Below are 22404 nucleotides of genomic sequence, written 5' to 3'. Positions count from 1 at the left end.
CAGCATTCAGGATTGTAAAGGCTTACCATAGGAGTGATTGATGAGTTTACATATGTCAGTTTACAAAAGAGAAAACAAGTACGATTGTTTTACATTAGAGATATACAGACCTGAAAGACTATGCATGTAAATTCATGAAATCTTTTTTGAAGGTGTGGAAGAAAGCAGTGAAAGGGTGTTTAGAAGCAATACTGTCCAGCATAAAAAAGTGCATAAGTATGTTTTTAAGTAACATATGATCACATGCAAGATATCTAATTAGATATTTGGACAGTCCTGCAGTCTCGCCTTGTGCCCAAATTATCTTAAAAAGTAATGTTGAGACACACTTTTTTCACCTGTTACGATTTGCACAATGCTTTTAGAGTTGGAGCATACTTCATCTAACAATCAAACTTAATTTTTTTTTATTGAGTAATTATTTTGTTTATCTGTAGAAATATAAATGTAAATCTTCCGCTCCTCTACACATTATTGTTGAATGGTTCTCTAAACAGTAGTGGTAATTCCACCATCACCAAGGTAGATATCTGACAATAGAATGAATTATATTTTATACCACTATTCCATAGTCCTAATCCAAAAGGTGTGTTTAGACTCAACAAAATTAACACATTTTTCATATATACCGGCAGTAAAAGGCAAGTATGATATACATTTGCTTTTATGAATTGAAGATGGAGTCATCTGCTGCATTCGAAACATTGGGCCTGTTGAGAAGAAAGGGAAAAGTATGTTGTAATTAATATTGCATTGTTTAAAGGTGAACAGCTTTTTGAAATACAAACTTTATATGTATTTACAAGGGTGAACATAGTTCCAGGGTCAGAATGGCCTTGAGTCTGTGAAAACCCACTAACTTCCATGTTTTATGCGTTTTTAACAACTCTTTTCTAATCTTTTGTCATAGTGAAGAATGTTGGAAATGTCTTCCCGACAATGGCAGACATCAACCTTCTTCCTGATTCGGGAAAAAAGGTGTTGGAGGAAAAGTGAATTTGTAAACATTCAGATTTTCGCATAAGCAAATCTACACATGCAAATTTGCTCATGTTAAAATGTAGTTCACAAATATTTTCTAGGAGTACTATTTCTTGTCCTACTTGTGTAATTTTGGGGAATTCACAAAAGCTGTATAGCTGCACTTAATGCTAGGACATATTCCATGGGAGCACTTTTGATATTTTCTTGAATAACTGGGCCCCTAATTTGGTCTGGCATTAACATTGACCTTTTGTGTTTATCACATCTCTCTTTCTCTCTCTCTCTCTCTCTGTTCCCTCCACTCTCATCCACTCTGCTCTCTATCCTGTCTCTCTCTCGCTCTGTCTTTGTATCGGATGGCTTCACTGTGAGTCACAGTAAAAATGTTTTTTGCTTTTGCCAAAGTTTTTTATAATACTGAGGGCGCAGCAGCTTACATGCCAATAACATTTTACAAACACAATGCCAAAACGAGTCACACAATGACAAAAGTAAAAAGGTGACCATCAATTTCAGACCTACTGTGTTTGCCAATGCTTGATCAATTTTGTTTCCCATAATCTTATTGAAAGTAGTTACAGAGATTTTCCATAATGAATATTTTTTGAGAAATACTAGCATCTATTAACACGTTATTAAATGATGCTGCAAAAAAATGGTAACAGAAATGTTATAGTAGTTTAGCAAAATGTTATTTTTCCTGCTTTCTCTTATTTATGAACATTTTATTTTGAAAGCAAAGTATTAACAAACTTGCTTTTAAGCTTCTGCAATTATTTGCATCAAATCGCAGAGCATTCTGGGAGCAGTATACATAGCCTCATAGTGCTAAACTTTTGAAGTGTGTGTACACTTTCTTTACTACAGAAACTGTCAGTAGTGCAGTCTGAGCTTACAACATTTATTTGGAACAGTCACTCTAACTAATAATAATGACTGCATCAATGCTGTACAAGTTTGAGGGTCATTAACATATGGGCCCAAATATTACCTCGGCAGCTGACACTTCCCATTCCTGCTTCATAACGTTTTACTGTAAATTGGCAGCTGAAGGATTTGTGTTGCAGGACCTGGGACTACTTGTTCCAAGGACAAAATAAATGTGAAATTTTGATGGCACTGGCCCCAATAAATATATGATGGTCAATATTGAGAGGTGTAAGAGTTTCTGATAAGCATACGTGGGTCAGGCGTGTTTCAGAGCTGCAAACTTTTGATACTGGAGCCACTGACAGTTGTGCACTCAGAAGTTACAACATTTGCTTAGAGTGCGCCCCGAGTAATAAATGCATTCAAGTAATGAATCATAAATACAGGTTTGAACAGCATTAACATATGGGCAAACATATTTCGTTAACTGCAGACAGTGCCCTTCTCTGACCCATTATGTGGTACTGCTAACTGGGAGCCATAGGTTTTCTGCTGCTGGGAGTTGGGCCTACTTGTGCCAAAGACATAATACACATGAAAACGTGTTGCCCTTGACCTCAAACAATATGTGCTGTGCGTCAGGCTATAGGAAATACACATCCCTGATGGTGCATAGTCAGCTTTCTAATATAGTGGACGCAATTTAGAAAAGATACTTACCATAAAGCTTTCTGTATAAGTTGCTAAAGCTTTTTGGTTGCAGACACCACAATACTTTTCAATAGACTGTAAATGTAAAAATTATGTATATTAGGAAACCATAATAGCAATGCTAACCATTCAAAAGGATGTATGCAAATTATTGTACAAGTTGCATCACGTTAGCACTGCCGAAAAACATATCATTTCAAAGTCTGTTGCAAAGAGTCCAGTTTGCGGTGGAGGATGTCACGGGGAGCAGGGAGAGAGTCACAGACTGTCATTGTTGTAGAATGAAGAATCTGTCATGTGTCATGGTCGGTTGCTGCTGAAGCTTTATGTTCGGGGACAAGGTGGGCTATCAATGATGGAGTGCGAAGTGCAGATCTTGTGTTGCCAGTCCCCACAGGGGTCGCTATAGCATGAAGATTCAGGTTCACCGGAGCTTCGCATTGGAGGTTGGCCCAGACGGCAAGATCGTAGTGCAAGCCTGGCTGTTTGTAGTCACGAAAAACGCCAAACTTTAGGATTTCTCCTTTTCTTGCTGAAGGAGCTCAAATGATACCACATCAAGGGTCCAGGGCCTGAGAAGCAACTTTTGGGAATCAGGAGGTCACTCCAGCAGAGTCCAGCAGGGCTCAGGCAGGGCTGGTTGCAGGTTCAGGCAGTTCATATGCAGCAAGTCAGCTGGGCCGTTGCAGAGGGGACTCTGGAGCTTGTTATATATTTATAGCCCAGAACAAAACCTATGGAGCCACGGTGGCCACCCCACAATAAGGGAGTAGCCTTGATGAAAGTGTGACTACAGGCGTTTCTTCTTCCCGAACGGACTCATGATACCGATTGAAGGCAACCTATATTTTTTCAATAGACTATCCTGATACAAACGCCATTTGGTGCTGTGTGTATATATCTAATTATTTGTCTGTCTTCACAAAGATTTTTCCAGACTAAGGAAAGATATTAGAGTAGTATCAGGGAGCATTTACTCTTGATCTTGAAGAGTAGCCTCGGGGTAGGGCTAGATACATGTTGACCAGTAGAACTGAGGCATATTTTCCCCTTTAGTTCCCTAATATTTTCTCCATATTTTAATCATATCAGAGAGAGGCACAAGTAAATAATTCTTTCCTACTAGCCAGGTATTTCAAATTCTTTTGTCTCTCTCCCCCCAAACCAGCCCTAGGAGTGCATTTTCAGAACACGTATGTTACTAAATATAAACAATTTTGTCATTTGTCCTTGCTAGCACTCGGGTCATGACTTCAATGGTGCAGCCGGTACAGTTGCACAGGGTCCAAAAGGTTTAGGAAACACACTGAGCACTGATTATTGCTATATTTTACTACTAAACAATCAGTCACAAGTACAGTTACCTTGCAGGCACTAAGATCATGATTTGTGTGGCTACAGGATGCAGTGATTAATTAATTTAATGTCACATGCAAAAACTATGCAGATGACACACAAACACTCCTTAAACTGATAAGCCCCAAAGACATTTGTAACTCACTTATTTTCAGTTACCTAAGAGCTATTTACCATGGATGACATGGAGCCATCTCAAATTGAATGCTTCCAAAACAGAAATACTGACATGTGGCGATTGGAAAAATGATGACCCACTTGCCACCTAAGGAAGCAAGAAACCTTGGAATTACCATGGACTATAAGCTATCAATGAATGCCCAAGTGGACAAACTGGCAAGATCAAGCTTCATTTGTATAAAAACTCTGCAAAGCATCTTCCCCCACCTGGGATTTCCACACAAGGTCCAGGCTACTATCTCTCTTGTTCTGTCTAAACTCGGTTACGCCAATAACCTCTACCACGGAGCATCTTTAACAACTAATAAAAAACTACTAAGGATATAAAAACCCTACAGCCTAGTATATATAAAACCACAAGCCCACATCTACCCTGCCTGGGATGAAGGAAACAGACCCTGTCTTAGACAGCAGGGCAGGCCTCAAGCAGCAGGGCAGCAGGGCAGTCCTGTAGAACCAGGGCAGCCATTCTTCTGTTGTGTCCACAGGTTCAGGCGGTTACTCAAGAGTGGGTCTGAGAGTCCTAGTTTTAAAGCTTTGAAGTGGAAAAAACTTCTGGAGTTTTCCCTCCACAAATGTGTCTGAAATTTCCTACCATCTGCCCTGGTCCAAGGATGTCTGGAGCCACAATTACCTAGTTTGAAGTTATTTGTGTGTGTGCTGAGGAAGCTGCTTTGAAGTGTAAGTGGGGCTGTGCACAGCTCTGCTCCCCCATCCTGGAAATATGCCCCATCCTGCCAACACTCAGTCCCTCCATTGTGTGGCTGTCTGAGATTAATACACAAAGGCCAGCTGCCAACTGTACTTAGTCATGTGATTCAGATAGTTAGGGGTTCCTAAAAGTGGCATTTTTAGAATTGTGACTTAATATCCAATTTTACCATTAAAGAGGATTTTAAATTTCAATTTCTTAGACACCAAACATGATATTTCCACTTGCTCCCTGACAAAAGTTTACCACTTATTAAATGTAATATGTTAACTCAATGTTATCCTATGGGCCTTGCAGTAGTAGAAAAACAATTTGTGCACTTTTCACTACCAAGACATGTAAGATTTAAAAGTAAATGTCTAATTTTCTAAATACAATGCACTGGGGCCTATAGGCTGTTTATGGCTTACCCTAGGGGTGAATATATATATATATATATATATATATATATATATATATATATATATATATATATATATATATATATATATATATCTATATAACAACTGAGTCTCCCAAAGAACACAATATCCCCCGGGAAACAAATGAAGCCGCCACTCCAGCCACTCGAAAATTGTGTGAGACAGCTTAATTTATTCTTAAATCCATTTCAGCATTATTCACAGCACAAAAAAACAACGCGTTTCGTTAGCTCCCCACTAACTTGATCACGGTTGTTTCAAACACTGTTTGCTGGTTGTGTTTTAAAATGGGAGTTCCCACCCACCTCGGTCACATGATAACATCAATCTGTTTTATTTCACAGTTGGATTCTGGGATATGTAGTTTATGACTGAAACAAATGCAAATTATAGCAAAATTCAAACCCTTTCCTTACATTTTGGCTCCCTCATGCCCTGCTGCTCTTGATTATTCCACAATTATATGTTTATCAAAGTATATTTGATTGTGTATTTTTATACCAACATACAATTTTTAACATATTTAAGAAAACGGAATAGTTTTGGAATGCAGGGTCATTGTTCATAAGTCTTGTTACTTTAACCATTTTAAGCCCTCCAGTGGGCTGACATTACTGAGGGATTATGTAATTTTTGGATTGCTTATGGGTATCTATGGTTGTTGTATTAAAGGGTCCCAGACTCCTTTTCAAGTTCATCTTTAAATTGACCAGTTATGTGGGCTTATGGGACGAAGAAAAATTGTGGAGATTATGTCGAGAAGTTATCTTTGTTTTTTCATATATGCACATAAAGTTCTTCCGACTGATTCAGTCCGAAAGGGGTCATCGTTCGAAAGTTCAAAATGTGACGTGACTCCTTTTGGCGTAGTAGTTTTTCACGGTGTCCACCTCTGTCCGACAGCGACATCGTTTCCAATCCCAGGAATTTTAGCAGCCGCCAATTCCCGTTATGGTGTGTCTCCATGCACAGGCTGTCATGGCAGGCTTGAGACATGTTTAAAGCGCTACTTCCGGGGGTAGCACAATAAGCACTACTATGGACTACTATTAAAATAAGGGGTTCAATTGGGTGTAAGTCAATTTTAGCATGTTTAAAAGAAAAAGATAAAGCATGTTAGTACTGGTTAGCAGTGATAATGTGCACAGAGTCCTAAAGCCAACAAAGCTAATTCAGCAAAACAGGAGGGGTAAAGGCAAAATGTATGGGAGTAACTCTGCAGAGATAGCCAGGTCTAGCGGAAATACACTCTGTACCAAGGAGCATATTGAAGGCCCCTGGGCTGCTTGGCATGGTTGCCAGCATACAATTCTAGGATGCATTATTTCTTTAAAACACTCAACCTTCTCATAAACACATGTACGGTTAAGAACACAGTCAAAGTGCGGTCACTGCGGGCGACGATAAGTAAAAGTAAACCACTGCTAACCATGGTTAGGCCATGGACTTAAAAAGAGGACTGTGGCCTCTCCTTTATTTTCTGGGAGTTTCTGCTTCAGCTGAAGGTTATATTTATTTAAGGGGTCGGCATAATCTGAACAGCACAGACTGTAATGAAGAGCTTCCCCTTGCAGCGTAAGCACCCGAGCGATGCCAGGGTCTGGAATGAGTTGGCCAAGCGTGCTTTCTCAGATCCCCACACTAGCTCCTGGGTGACCTGCTGCAGCTGAGCCAATTTAAAGAAGAGCTGACTATCAGCCTTTAAGAAGCAGGATTTACACTGAGGGAGCTGTGGGTGAGAGGGTTTTCCTGGCAGCCATGTGTGGGCCTCTCAGGAGGGGGGGTTGGGAGGTCTGAACGCCTCTTCTAGCTGGCATAAGTGAAACCTCTCAATCATGATGAAGACAAGGGAAAGGCAGGCCATATTAAGTTACATTATGCCATTCTTTGCTGGGATATTCTCTGATGTTTGAATGTGGCTCTATGCTATACTTGCTAGTTTATGTTATTGTTTTCTATTCTATGCTATTCTTTGTCATTCTATGCTATTCCTTGCTATGCTTTCTTTATGTGTTCTTTGCTAATCTATGCTATTCCTTGCTATGATATTATGCTCTTTGCTGTATTATGGTGTTCAATGCTCTTCATTGGTGTGCTCTATGCTCTTCTGGTGTATGTTTTGATATGCAATCTGATTCCACGCTTGAAGATGCTATGCTTTGCTATTCCTTTCCGCACTACTCTACTATTGTATGATATTTGTGATTGTATTCCTTGCTCTGCTGCATAATGCTATTGAATACTTCTCCTTGCTATGTTGTGCTAAACCATGATTGTTGGGCAACCCCATGCTATTCTAGTCGACACTTTGCTATTCAGTCTAATACTATGCATTGTTACTCTATTCTATGCTACGCGTTTATGTGCTGTGATACGGAGTGCTGTCTGCTTCTATGCTGTCCTATGCAATACTTTATAAAGCAATTCATAAAAGCTCCCCTTGGTAATTATTAGCTTTGCTACTAAACATATTATTCAGCACTATGACTCTCACATTCATACCTCATTCTTGCAACTGGGCAAAACCCAAAACCACAGTGCCACAGAAATGTAAAAATATGGGGCTGTGACAACTATTCAAAAGAATAGTAATTGTTCGTATTAGGATTCGGGTTGAAAACAATCATAGGTTTCAGAGCAACCGTGTTAGAACCATAGTAGTGGTGAGACAAAATGATATGCAAATAGCAATATCGTTCCGACGGGCACTATAGATTAGTTTGGTAGATATTCATGAATGTTATCCTTGAAAACCCTCTTTGGTATTTACGAGTATTTTAAAGAAGTTGCATCAAGCCAAAAAAACAGTTGCAAACGGGCAGATTCTCAGAATCTTTACATTTGTGACCGGTATTTTTGCATTTGGGATGCATCATTCCAAATGCAAAAATCGCAATTAAGGAATCTCTAAATTGAGATTCCTTAAATTGCGATTGCATTTAAGTAGCCATGGCTAGTGCAGGGCGTTACGCCGGGCAGTGACGTAAGGCAGAGGAGGGGCAGGGTGGGGGGTTGTAAAATGCAGGATATGGACAATGTCAGGTAAGTACTAAAAAAAAAACTTTGTTACCCGGGCTGCATCTCCAATTGTAATGCAGCTCGGTCAACGAAATTCGTTTTATTTATTTTTTCGGTACTTACCTGACATTGTCCATATCCTGCATTTTACAATCTCCCACCCTGCCCCTCCTCTGCTTGACGTCACCGCCTGGCGTAACGCCCTGCACGAGCCATGGCTGCTAACGTCACCACCCGGCATAACGTCCTGCACGAGCCGTGGCTGCCAATTATTCGAAAACGAATACAGGCTTGGGAGTGTCACGTGACGCAGTAATAACTAATAATACTAATGGGAGAATTAGGAGGGAGCAAATACGATGAACCAGAAAGCATATATTCCAGAAAAATAAACCAAAGCAGAACTGGGAGGGCCACGTGATGGATTAAAAAAAATAACAGTATTATGAACGCACACTGTATAAGAATACAGGCTAAAGCACGTGACAGTTAAAAAATATGAAACCGAAAATTATGTACACAGAATTAATAAAAATACAGGTCGGAGGAAAGAAACATTTATACTATGTACATACAAAATCATTGAGGGGTAGGAGGGGCAAGTGATGCAGAAAAGAATACCATCATGAACATACAATAAAAAGAATACATTGTAAAGCACGTGACACACTTCAAAAATAGGATACAGAAATTCATGAAAGCTCAATTTATAAAAAAAGGCGTGGGAGTGCTCCGTAAGACAGAAGGAAATTTTAGGATCAACAAAGGAAGATCAATAAGAATGGAGGCCTGAGACCAGGGCCGGACTGGGAGCCAAAACCGGCCCTGGCAAAGTGCTCGGCCGCCCCCCACCCCCTCCCCCGGGAGGGGGGATGCGACGAGCTCTTTGCCGGGGACGGTGCTGCAAAAACGGCCCAGTAACAAAATCGGCCCCCAGGGACCCAAAACTGGCCCCCACCCTTACGGCGCACCGGGGGGTTGCCTGTACCCGCAACGGCCAGTCCGGGCCCGTCTGGGACAGCCTCGTGATTCAGAAAAAAATATATCATCATGGACGCACAATTAATAATGATTGAGGCCTAAGCACGTGGCGTAGTAGAGAAATACGACACATACATTTTGGACGCATAATTTATAAAATTAGAGGTGTATAGGACCTCGTGATGCATACAATTTAAAACCATTGAGGGGTAGGAGAGCCATATGATGGAGAAAAAAAATCCCATCATGCATATAAAATTTACAGCAGAGTCTAATGTTGTGGCGGCTTCTCTTACCTTTGCTTCTGTCGTTTTTGTCGTGTCTTCAAAGGCTGCGTTGGGTCTGGGGTGTTTTGGGTGCGGACGCCGCCGCCTCCACGCCTATAGTATTGTGGCTGGGCGCCAGCAGTACTGATACCACGTCGAGTGTCAGGATTCCTCCTCCGCTCGAGCTGTGAGTTTGTAGTAAAATCGACAGTCTGTGTGTCACTGCAGCACAATCAGGCAAAAGAGAGCCTGCTCAGGTCAGTGTTCGGAATATATGGGAACCGCGGGGGCTGAGCAAACCAAGCCCAGGACCATCATTGGTAGCGTTTTCGCAGTCTATAAGCATGATGGCCTTGGAGGACATCACATTGGCTAATGTATTAGTTTCCAGGCTGGATGTATGACGTTACAACGCATACTTTTACAACGCCTACCTTTACAACACGGTTTTTACAACGCATACCATTACAACGCATAATGCTTTTAGGCGCTGGATAGTGAATAGTTTAATTTACTATTCCAACTCTAGTCCCCGTGGATAGTAGGGAAGGTTATTGGATAGTAAATTAACCTATTCCCTATCCTAGAGCGCCCCCCAGCGCAATGCGTTGTAATAGTTTGCGTTGTAAAAGTTGCGTTGTAATGATAGGTCGTTGTAAAAGTTGCGTTGTAACGGTTGTATACCTTCCAGGCTTAGTGGTAGCAAGCATGCTAGGTGGTGGCATGTGGGGAATGGGGGCAGGCATGCACCGCGCATGTGCAAGTGTGAGTGTGTGCACCAACAATTAACAACAGAGAGAGATGGGGCGGTGTTATCATGTGCGCAGAGGCAGGCCCAGAATCAGATCTCCAATTAGTGACCACTTCTAATCATTCTCCTTAGCGCTCCCTGAGCTCTGATTTGTCAGTGAGATGTGATTGCAATATAGTTTGTACTGGTAATCATACTCAGCTTGTACCCGTGTATACAGTACGAATGTGGTTTCACGTTACGCGTCGCATCAAAGCTTCCGTGTGATGTCATGTATGGCGCCGTGTACGCGAAAGGCGCCAATGTTTTTACATGGTTAAAAACATATCTTTTTGCATTTAATGTACATACTAAGGGAAGATATTATTTGGGATAACTATGATTTTTTTTTACAGTTTTAACAATCATATATTACTTTTAAAAACAATTACATAAATCGTGGTAGTACATCATGCGTACTGGTATCGAAACAGCTGTGTAAGCGCATCATAAGCGTACTCAAATTCATGTGACTTTAAAAGGAGAGATTTGATTGGTTCATAACTTTTCCTGTTGCAACTGTCAAAGTTCTGTCCCATTATAATCATTCGACTTTGACTTTCTAAGAAGAAGCATTTCTTCTGAGAATTTTTTCAAATAGGAGGAAGATCATCATAATAATAGCAATGGACTCATCTTCCAGTGGATCTTCAGAGGGAGGTTTAATTCCTGAAGAACCTCCAAAGAAGAGGAAAGAAGCTCTAATTTGGCAATTTTTTACTTTTCCAGAAAGGCAAAAAAATGTTAATGCTCCAAAAGTAACCTGTAAAATTTGCCATACAACTCTTTCAAGGGGTGATCCATCGAAAAAAAAACTCCTTTGGCACAGCAAATATGGAGCGGCATGTGAAGAACTTGCACCCCAATAACTTTGCTCGAGCTGCAACACGGAGGTTGCAGGAGAATCCATTTGCTTCTGCACCAAGTACATCAACTACTGCAGCAGAATTTTCAGCAAGCAGTCAACATCCACAAATTGATCCTAATTTTGCTGACGTTTAAATTGTATGCATTCATTGCGATAGACTTTTGTGTTATAGGGAACAGTCTATTGATCTGATGAAACGCAGGATGCAGGAGCATCACTGTCCTCAACATTAGTTTTTTTCAATCTTTTGTTTCTGTTTGATACTTTTTGGGTTCCAGTTCAATTTTTTGGGTTTAAAAAATAATTTGTTGACAAAACACAAAAAAAAATTGAAAAATAAAAACAGAAAAAACCAGTTATTTTTAGAACTACCTTCACTGGTCAAAGAAAGGACTATGGGCCAGATGTAGGTAAATATCATTTACCGATTCTAAAATACTGAATCTTACCGATTCGGTATTTTAGAATCTGTAAATGATTTGTAGCTAATGATTCTGTACATTTTACCGATTTGTTAAAATTCGGTAAATAGGCCCGTAGGAATGAATGAGAATTACCGATTCAGTAAATACCGAATCGGTAATAGGGGGTAGACGTACAAGGGTGGCAGGGTGTCACATTGACACCCTGTTGCACCCCTGTATAGTGCATGGGTGCACATGTGGAAGACATGCATGCCCTAAGGGCATGTATGTCTGCCACATTGCACTGAATAAAAAGCACAAAATTGCTTTTTAAAAGGTATTCGGAATTTATCACCAACTAATAGTTGGTGGTAAATAACGAATCCTTAAATGTAAACAGCACTCACTTGAGTGCTCTTTACAATAGGGATTCGGTAATTTACAGAATCGGAACGTTAAGAATTCAGTAATTTACCAATTCCTTAAGTTACCGATTCGGTAAATTACCGAAAACTAAAATTTGGCCACCTACATCTGAAAAGCCTAATTCCGCTCAGTAACGGCCGAAATTTGGTAATTTAGGCCTTTACCGACCGGAATTAGGCTTCCTACATCTGGCCCTATATTTCTATGTTAGTGTGTATAAGTTTGTCAGAATGAATGTGTAGTTCATAAATGAATGAATGAATATATTACTAGTGTATGGAGAATTTGAAAGTGCAGAACTATAAGGAAGTGCTACAGCATAAATCTATAAGGTGTTTACCTATAGTATACTGTAGTATGTCCGAAGCACTTGAATGTAACATATGTACATAAATATGTTACAAGTCTATGCTTCAATTTCCGCTGCTGGTGAAACTGCCTGGGTGAATTTGTATATGTTAGGGGCGGATTTACAATCCCCTTGTGCCTCTTTTACACAGCCGTTGCATCACTTTTGTGACATAGCTGTGGTGCAAAAGATGTGCCATGGTGTGTTGTATTAAGAATGTGATGCATCTGGAGGGTGCATTACATTGTAAAGCCCTGCGCCATGGTTCCGTCATGAGCACAGGCCAACCGATGCTCATGACGGAACCGTTCCGTCATGAGCATGGAAGGGGTTAACAGATAAAACACCATGCAAAACATGTGGATTTGTTTGTGTCCCAAGAACATGAGGACAGTCTTTTCCAGTAGTATAGCTGGCTCCATTGGTGTCTGGGAAGCTCTATTACATACATGTTGAAAGAAACATGCCCTAGTTATATTGGACACTTCTCAGGAGAATTTGAGCTTATTATTCTATTCCACTTTGTTTTTTGCTGGTGCTCCTGTAGTTCTCATGAGAGTTCATATCCTCTGTTTCTTTGTTTTATATGGCCCTGAAGCAGGAATGATGTCACTTGCTGGTACACACCTGATAATTGATACCCTTATATGACAGATCATACCTTCTAGATCCTCTGCAGGCAGGATTGTGATACCTTTCCTTAGGTCTTCCCTTTTTTTCCATTTTCTAATGGGTACTGGACCAAGGCTAGTGCAAAACACGGCAGAAGGTTTCCTTTTCACTAGCTGGCATCAATTTTTGTCACATCCTGTTTTTTTGTCCCATTACATGGTTTTGATCAAGTTTGCTTTGGTCAGGGTAAACAGATGTCTCTGTCCTACATTTTCAAAAGATAACATGTATGTTTGCATTACTTTACCTGGATCAGGGATTTATGGCTAGAGAATATCTTAATCATTGGGTATTGTCTTCTTGCCATTTGGCACATGTGTATGATTTAAGTCCCTTACTGCTATGGATTATGTCATAGAGTTGGCCTTGGGGTCCTGGCACCCCTGCCATGTTCTACTGATCTACAGTTGTTGGATAAGATAGGCTAAATGACAGTTCATCCAAGTGTGCTTGAGTTTAGTCCTGGGTCTTTTTCATTCAATAGAATAAATGAAAAACATTCATTGATTCACAAACCTTGACAGTAATCAATATAGTCCTAAAGCAGTTTTTAAATATAAGACATACATATAAGAAATACATCTAAGAAAAACAGTTTTCCAGAAGGTTTTGCTGCTCATGGTTCTTCATCACATAAACTGGATTCACCAGGCGGTGTTTAAAATTATAACTATCATTTTTTAATAAATAGTGGTAGCTCGGTTTACATTTCTTTGTTTTTAGAGTTCACAACCATTATCATTACAACCCTTCTGAAGAGCACATCTAACACAACATCCAGAAGAGAACATGCACAGTAAAATTCTTTTTTTTTACTGGATCTTTAGTGAAGGACTAAAGTTTAGGCAGCAATACATGCCTCTGTGTTTCCAGAGTGACCACATAACATGACATCAGATTAAACCATACTGTACTAAACAGTACAGATTTGTGTTTAAATAATGAGCCTTGTTAGGTATTTAAGAAACTTAACCAAACCTCTTCAAGCAGGGGCATATCTAGTATAACAAAATTGGAATTTGGAAATACTTGGAATGTTGACAAGTTGGCATGTAAGTTGACCTATCTGCCAGCCATTATTAAGGAAATGGGATTATCCTTTGAGGACTATCGGATGCAATAGGTTAACTGCAGTGAGCTTTGTTATATGTGTTCTCACCAATAGTTTTCTTACTTAAGCAACTGTGGCAAACACATCATTTGGAAAGGGGCAACCACTCGGTCCCCCCGAACGTATGGTAGGGGGCCCGGATCCCCCCGGGAAACCATTTTGGGCGGGAGGCGTGTCTCGGCTGGTATGCCCGAAGCGGCGTAGCCGGGGCGCGCCTTTTTTCCGCCCAAGAGGGGTTGTCCTAGACAACTACACCGTTGGCCACGCCCTGTAGGCAGACCGGAGGAGGGTACACGCCCTCCCGAAGAAGAATAAAAGGAGCAACAATCCAAAGAAGCATCCTCTTGTTCCTGTGCTTGGAAGCTGCACCTCCTCGTTGCACGTGAGCCCTCGACGGAACAAGGAGCCAATTTTGAGAACTTGTAATTTTTGTGCTTCTCTTTCAGCGATTCCGAATCTTTGGATCCAGGACCTCGTCGAGCAGCAAGGTTCGAATATCCGACAAACGATGCCTGGCAAGAAGGTCGGAAAGAAGGCTGGAACCGAACAGATGCTTCGCATGCTGATGAAGGACATGGCGAGCATGAAAAAACAGATGGCGGCAATGAACAATACGGGCAGACCGAAGAAAGTCATCGGACCAGCATTGCCGGGAGTAGTCCCCGCTGGGAGAGGTAAAAGGGCCAGGAATAGGGCGGCAGGGGGGGAGGCCCCAGTTCCCGAGTCACCCCCGGCAAGCCCGGTCAGTCCAGTGGAAGCCCCGGTTCCGATCCCAGACACGGGACAACCAATCCCTGTTGTAGTTACACCCATTAACGAGGGGGATATGCCTCCGGAGTTGGCCGCCCAGTTAGCTGCATGGCTCGGCAAAAATACCGAGGGTGCTACGGCGCCAGGAGACACGGCCGAAGAGGCCAGGATACTAATGAAGCAGTTGCGGCAGTCGAGAGATGCTGCGAAGGCGAATCTCCCTCTTGTTTCCCCTCAGGTTCCCTCGGAACGACCGGCGCCTGGCGTTGGAACAACAGCAGGACCAGCTACCGATTCGGGTAAGCAGCCGTTGCCAATGGCAAGGGAGGGATCATTACCCTCAAGAAGGGAAAGGGTGGTCCAACATTTCCCGCTGGCCACGAAAGAATTGATCTGGGCTGATAAATATGTGAATATGTTTTCTCTCTTGACCAACCACCACGAGGTAGAGCATGTTAAAAGTCAGAAGGATTTGTTGCACCCGAGTGTATGGCGTGCAAAAATGGCGGGATTCAGGGTAAATGAGACGATCGCTAATTGGGCCATTGCATTCGCAATGTTCACTGCGATCATGGGGGAACGTAGGCCCGAGGTATTGACTGAATTGGCTTGCTACCAGACACGTATAATGGATTTCTATGAAACGTATGAAGGCAATCAATGGTTGGGTTATGATAATAAGTTTCGTAAAGCCAAGGAGCACGACTCATCTCTGACGTGGGATTGTTTCGACTCCATCTCTTGGCAGAAGAAGCTCTTGCCGGGCACGACGAAGTCGTCTTCGCTTGGTGGGAATGGGGCAGAGCCCTCCCGCCATTATTCGGCGGCGCCCTTTCGAGCGGGCACCAATAGTGACCAACAACCAAGGAGTAGTGGGAACGCGGGTAGAAAAGGAGCTTTAACAGAGGCAAGTGCACGAGGCCACAAGGGACATGTAAGTTCAGGCATGAGTGTGCGGGGTGCGGACAATCTTCACACCCTGAGAGTTCGTGCAGAGCCAAGAATGGTGATACAGGGGGTAGAGGAGGGGCCAAACAGGTCTAATGTCGACCAAGGGGCACCACTACCTACCCCCGTAGACATCATGGCAATGATCCCTTGGCTGAATGAATACCCTGATCATGTCTCTGCTGGGGTGTTGCGAGATGGCTTCTCGTATGGTTTCCACATCCCGGCGGGGGATTTTTGGGGGGAATCACAGTGTAAAAACCAACTGTCGGTTCAGCAGAATACGGCGGTGGTGCAAGCTAAGATTGCAAAGGAGGTTGCCCATGGCCGGGTTGCTGGCCCATATGGGCAACCGCCAGTCACTAACTTCATTTGTTCACCGTTGGGAGTAGTCCCCAAGAAGGACCCAGGTGAGTTTAGGTTAATTCATAACTTGTCGGCTCCTAGAGGTCTTTCGGTGAATGATGCGATTGACCCAGGAGTTTGTTCGGTGCGGTACGCATCCTTCGATGAGGCCGTCGCCATGTTGAATCGCCTGGGGCCCGGAGCGCTGATGGCTAAATCGGATATTGAATCAGCGTTCCGGTTGCTCCCGGTACACCCTCAGGATCAGCGTCTGTTAGGTTTTGTGTTTCAAGGACGCTACTATATGGATAAATGTATGCCAATGGGTTGCTCCATCTCTTGTGCTTATTTTGAGAAATTCAGTTGTTTTTTGCAATGGGCGTTCACCAGAGCTACGGGCTATACACAGGTTATGCATTACCTAGATGATTTTTTGTTCTTGGGGCCACAGGCTTTACTGGAATTTTGCAATCTCATGAAACGATTCGGCGTGCCATTGGCACCAGGGAAGACAGTGGGGCCATCTACTTCACTCGAGTTTCTTGGAATTGAGTTTGATTCAGTGGAGGGATGCTTCCGTTTGCCCAGGGAAAAAGTAATGAAATTTAGGGCCTCTCTAGAATTGTGCATCAGCAAGGAAAAAGTGACTCTCCATCAGTTGCAACAAGCAGTGGGCCAGCTTAACTTTGCGCTTAGAGTGATACCAATGGCTCGCCCCTTTTCCCGCTCTATTGCACAAGCCATGGTCGGTCTCAAGGAAGGGCACCACCGCACAAGACTGTCTGCAGAGGTTCGCCAGGATATGCGCATATGGTTGGCATTTCTGGCGGGTTTCAACGGTCGCGTCGTGTGGAACAAGCCACCAGCTTCCTCCGAGGAGCTGGGTTTATGGACCGACTCGGCGGGGAGTGTGGGATTTGGCGCCATCTTCGGTAATCGATGGTCGACACAAACATGGCCGACGTGGTGGCACGACAGTGGGCTCACAGGTAACATTGGGTTTCTTGAGCTGTTCCCCATTTTTGTGGCCTTGAATACATGGCCAGATGGGTTTCGTGATCGCACAGTGGTGTTTTGGTCCGACAACATGACCGTGGTCGAATGTATCAATAATCAGGCAGCACGCTGCAAGTGGATTTTGAGATTACTGAAGGAAATTGTTCTACTGTGTATGAGACTGAACGTTCAGTTTAGGGCAAGACACGTGCCGGGTGTACTGAACCAGGCGGCTGATGCACTCTCTCGTTCCCACATGCAGGCCTTCAGGGGTTATCTACCTTCCGCGGACTTGGTGGGGGCACCATTTCCCGAAGCTCTCTGGTTACTCGGTGCCCCGGATTACAGGTCCTCGTGGGAGCAAGTCTAGCCCCCAGGACAAGGAAGGCATACGAAGGAGCGTTCTGTTCCTTTTGGTCATTTTTGGGTCCGGCTAGGGGGGATCATTGGGGACAGGAGGAGTATGTCCTGAAGTTTCTAGTGTCACTCCACCAGGCAAGCCGATCAGCGGCAACGGCCAATAGGCACCGGGCCGCCATTGCCTTCATGGCGCAGGCGCATGGCATCAAGGACCCCACATCGTCCTTTCTGGTAAAGAAGGCACTGCGTGGGTGGCAATGCCTCGAGGGTCGTAGAATGGACGAGAGGCACCCGATTGAGCTAGAAAGGTTGTCCCTGATAATGTCCGTACTCCCTGCGACATGTTCATCCCAGTCAGAGACAGTGCTGTTCCGGGCCGCTTTTGCATTAGCATTCCATGGGGCTATGCGGGTAAGCGAGCTGGTAGCGAAGAATACGCAGGATACGGGGGGAGGTCTGTGTCGAGAACACATTCTGATCAAGGGTGATTCAATGGTAGTCACAATAGCCAGGTCCAAAACCGATCAGGGAGCTATCGGGGACAGTATTGTTGTCCAGCGCATTCAAGGGTCCCCCATGTGCCCAGTGAAATGCGTGGAGGAATATTTAGCGCAAAGGGCGGTATCATGGGTGGGAAGCTTGCTGAGACACACCGACGCCACCCCACTGACTAGGTTTCAGTTTCAGCGGGTGCTAACAATGGCAATCGCGGCAGCGGGCTTGGACCCGAGCGATTTTGGGACCCATTCCTTCCGGATAGGCGCTGCTACAGAGGCTACAGCCAGGGGTCTGAGTGTTGAAAAAGTGAAACAATTGAGACGTTGGTCCTCGAACTGTTATAAAAGGTATGTGCGGTTGCACATGTTGTGAAGCCAATGTCATGCACTCACGCTTCTTGTTTTCTGTTTGGTTTACAGTTTAGCGAGCAGGCTTTGCGGGGCGGACTGTGCAGTTGACCCGACACCTGGGGACCAGCGGTCAAAGATCACCGGCTGAGGGAAGAGTGGTGTGGGTCGTTGGCCACTCATACGTGAGGCGTGCCGGGGACGTATTCAAAGCAGGTGACATGATTCACGTGGCTGGGGAATACGGGTACAGGGTGACCTTCCACGGAAGGGGCGGGCTCTGTATTGACCAATTTCAATGTTTTATTGAGGGACTGTTAGGGCGGACAGAGTCACCGCTGTCTGTAATCATACTACACCTGGGAGGCAATGATTTGGTGACCATTGGTCGACGAGTACTACTCGAGCGAATTCTATCCACTGTTAGTTGGTTGGCGAGAAAGGTTCCAGGGTGCACGATAGCATGGTCACACATGATTCCCAGGAAGGTGTGGCGGGGGGCCCTCTCTGTGACAGCTTTGAATCATTCAGTACAGAAAGTCAATAACAAACTTAGTAGGTTGTTTCGCTCAGGACAGTTGCATTGTATTCCACATGGATGTATTCGGGGGGACCACATGTATCTCGAAGATGGGGTCCATTTGTCCCGGGAGGGGAATGTCTTACTCATAGGAGACTTCGTAGCATGGTTAAGGGGTTTGTGAATCCATGACCTTTAGTAAGAGTTTGTGGGGGGTCCGGATAGCCGGTCAACTATCCGGCCTGTGGCGGTAAGGTCATGATCGGCGAGCAGTAATTTCAAGATCCCTAGAGGTGGGGCGCCACCCATTATGGATGAGAGCGCCCGGGGGGAGGCGGCCATTGGCCCCTCACACGGGGAGGCGGCACCCTCTAAGTATGGGGTCGCCTAAAGGGAAGGCGGTCATAGGCCCCTCCCAGGGGAGGAGGCGGCTACGGGCCCCTCCTACGAATTTCCTGGGGCCAGGACATCCGCGACGGCAGATGTGGTAAGCAGTGTGGGGTGGGAGGGGGGTCTACGCTACCTTCTAGACACCTCACACGAGTCCTCGGATGACCACTAAGATGGCGTCGAGTTAAATAGGGGCCCCCGCTAAGACAAGGGAAATTGGAAGTTGGCACAGAGGTACAGTCCTCTGTGCGCCCGCCCCTCACAAGTGAGGGGGGAGTTCTGGTATTAGGGATCTGACACCGGTTACGACCTTGCCGTTGGCCCGTAATGTTAGGATGTACAATTTTTATTTAGAGAGTATGCATTTGCAGGATGTTTAGACTCGGCTAGGAGAACCTTTGTATTAGAGATTTGTTAAGGTTAGCCAATAAACATCGTAATGTATAAATGAAAAATTGTACATGATATGAAACTGTTATGTTAATGTTTTTAATTTTGTTTCGTATTTTAATAAATACGGCCGGGAGGGTAACTCCCTCCCGCCTTCCAAAAGTTCAAGAACTGTGTCCGTCTTCCCATCCTTGGGGATTGTGTTGGGAGGGGGTGACAGGCATCCCGGCCATATGGAAAGGGGCGACCACTCGGTCCCCCCGAACGTATGGTAGGGGGCCCGGATCCCCCCGGGAAACCATTTTGGGCGGGAGGCGTGTCTCGGCTGGTATGCCCGAAGCGGCGTAGCCGGGGCGCGCCTTTTTCCCGCCCAAGAGGGGTTGTCCTAGATACCTACACCGTTGGCCATGCCCTGTAGGCAGACCGGAGGAGGGTACACGCCCTCCCGAAGAAGAATAAAAGGAGCAACAATCTAAAGAAGCATCCTCTTGTTCCTGTGCTTGGAAGCTGCACCTCCTCGTTGCACGTGAGCCCTCGACGGAACAAGGAGCCAATTTTGACCCACCCACCAGCCCCTTATGGCAACGATTAGTATTGCAATTAAGTTGATTTGCGGTGATAATATCTCTTTTTTCCAGAGTTTTATGTGTAATAAAGTTTGGATTGTTTTTTAAGGCAATAAAATGATTTGCTTCATAGCATGTTGTCTCACTCAAATTAAGCAGAGTATCACAGTCTAGTTTAAAGATGTGTTACATGTGTAGATAAAGGTTTATATTGCAAATGCCAGTTTAACCGCTTTTCCGCTCGTCATTAGGTTCAAAACGTCGTATTTATTTTGGTCGGGCGGTAAGGTCATGATCGGTGAGCAGTAATTTCAAGATCCCTAGAGGTGGGGCGCCACCCATTATGGATGGGAGCGCCCGGGGGGAGGCGGCCATTGGCCCCTCACACGGGGAGGCGGCACCCTCTAAGTATGGGGTCGCCTAAAGGGAAGGCGGTCATAGGCCCCTCCCAGGGGAGGAGGCGGCTACGGGCCCCTCCTACGAATTTCCCGGGGCCAGGACATCCACGAGGGCGGATGTGGTAAGCAGTGTGGGGTGGGAGGGCGGTCTACGCTACCTTCTAGACACCTCACACGAGTCCTCGGACTACCACTAAGATGGCGTCGAGTTAAATAAGGGGCCCCCGCTAGGACAAGGGAAATTGGAAGTTGGCACAGAGGTACAGTCCTCTGTGCGCCCGCCCCTCACAAGTGAGGGGGGAGTTCTGGTATTAGGGATCTGACACCGGTTACGACCTTGCCGTTGGCCCTTAATGTTAGCATGTACAATTTTTATTTAGAGAGTATGTATTTGCAGGATGTTTAGACTCGGCTAGGAGAACCTTTGTATTAGAGATTTGTTAAGGTTAGCCAATAAACATCGTAATGTATAAATGAAAAATTGTACATGATATGAAACTGTTATGTTAATGTTTTTAATTTTGTTTCATATTTTAATAAATACGGCTGGGAGGGTAACTCCCTCCCGCCTTCCAAAAGTTCAAGAACTGTGTCCGTCTTCCCATCCTTGGGGATTGTGTTGGGAGGGGGTGACAGGCATCCCGGCCATATAATCTAGGTCTCCTGGCCTTTGGTCCATGGTATGGCAAAAGTGCCAACAACTCTATTGCAAGCAAGTTAACCTTGCCCCCTGCCATGGGGAGGATGAGCCTTAACTGACATGATGTGGGCATCCCTGAACCATTAGCCTTAGTACTGCTGCACCTGCTACTCCTATAACAGCTGCAGTTCTGCCTTTGGAAGACAAAGATACTTTAAAAATTACACTAAACAAATGAACAATTAAATGCTTAGAATTGGTCAAGCTTCATTTGGACAGTCCAAAGCACATCTGAATCTGGCACTCCTGCAAGAAAATCTCCAGTTCTGTGAGAGACGTCATATAACAACATGGGAAGTTGGACATTTTCTCTTGCAACATCGTTGCAGAATACTAGACTTCACTTGTTCCCTGATCTTCTTCAGGGCACATTTTACCTCTCGGTTTCTGAGACTATAAATAACAGGGTTCAGCATTGGAATGACAGCTGCGTACAGCACGGCCAGTATCTTATCTTTCTCCAAGGAGTTCATCGATGCAGGACCAATGTAGGTACATATCATGACTCCACAAAACAAAGAAACCACTATCAGGTGAGAGGAGCATGTGGAGAAGGCTCGCCGGCGCCCTTCATCTGAGCGGATATTGAGGACAGCTGATATTATGTAAATATATGATATACATATTAAGGTGAAAGGGAAAAAACCAAAGATGATGGCTTCTATGAAAATGACAGTTTCAAGAGTGCTGGTGTCAGAGCAAGAGAGTTGTATGATTGCCTTACCATCACAGAGCAAGTGGTTGATGACATTGGAGTGGCTGAAGGACAGTCTAGAGGTCAAGATAGTATGTGCCACTGAGCTCAGGAAACCAGAAGTCCAAGAGGCCATTAAAAGTAGACTGCACAGTGTCTTAGTCATGGTTAGAGTGTAATGCAAGGGCTTGCAGATGGCCACATAGCGGTCAAAAGCCATGGCAGCGAGGAGGTAATATTCTGCAATCGCAATTGAGGAGAAAAAATAGAGCTGTGTCATACACCCAATAAATAATATAGCTTTGTCCTGGTTCAAGTGTATTTCCAAAAGTTTGGGAAGGGTAACTGAGGTGTAACATACATCTAAAAATGACAGATTGCA

The sequence above is a fragment of the Lissotriton vulgaris genome, chromosome 7 (assembly GCF_964263255.1).
Source record: "Lissotriton vulgaris chromosome 7, aLisVul1.2, whole genome shotgun sequence".
Classification (NCBI taxonomy): Eukaryota; Metazoa; Chordata; class Amphibia; order Caudata; family Salamandridae; genus Lissotriton; species Lissotriton vulgaris.
Note: the sequence above shows the minus strand (reverse complement) of the source record.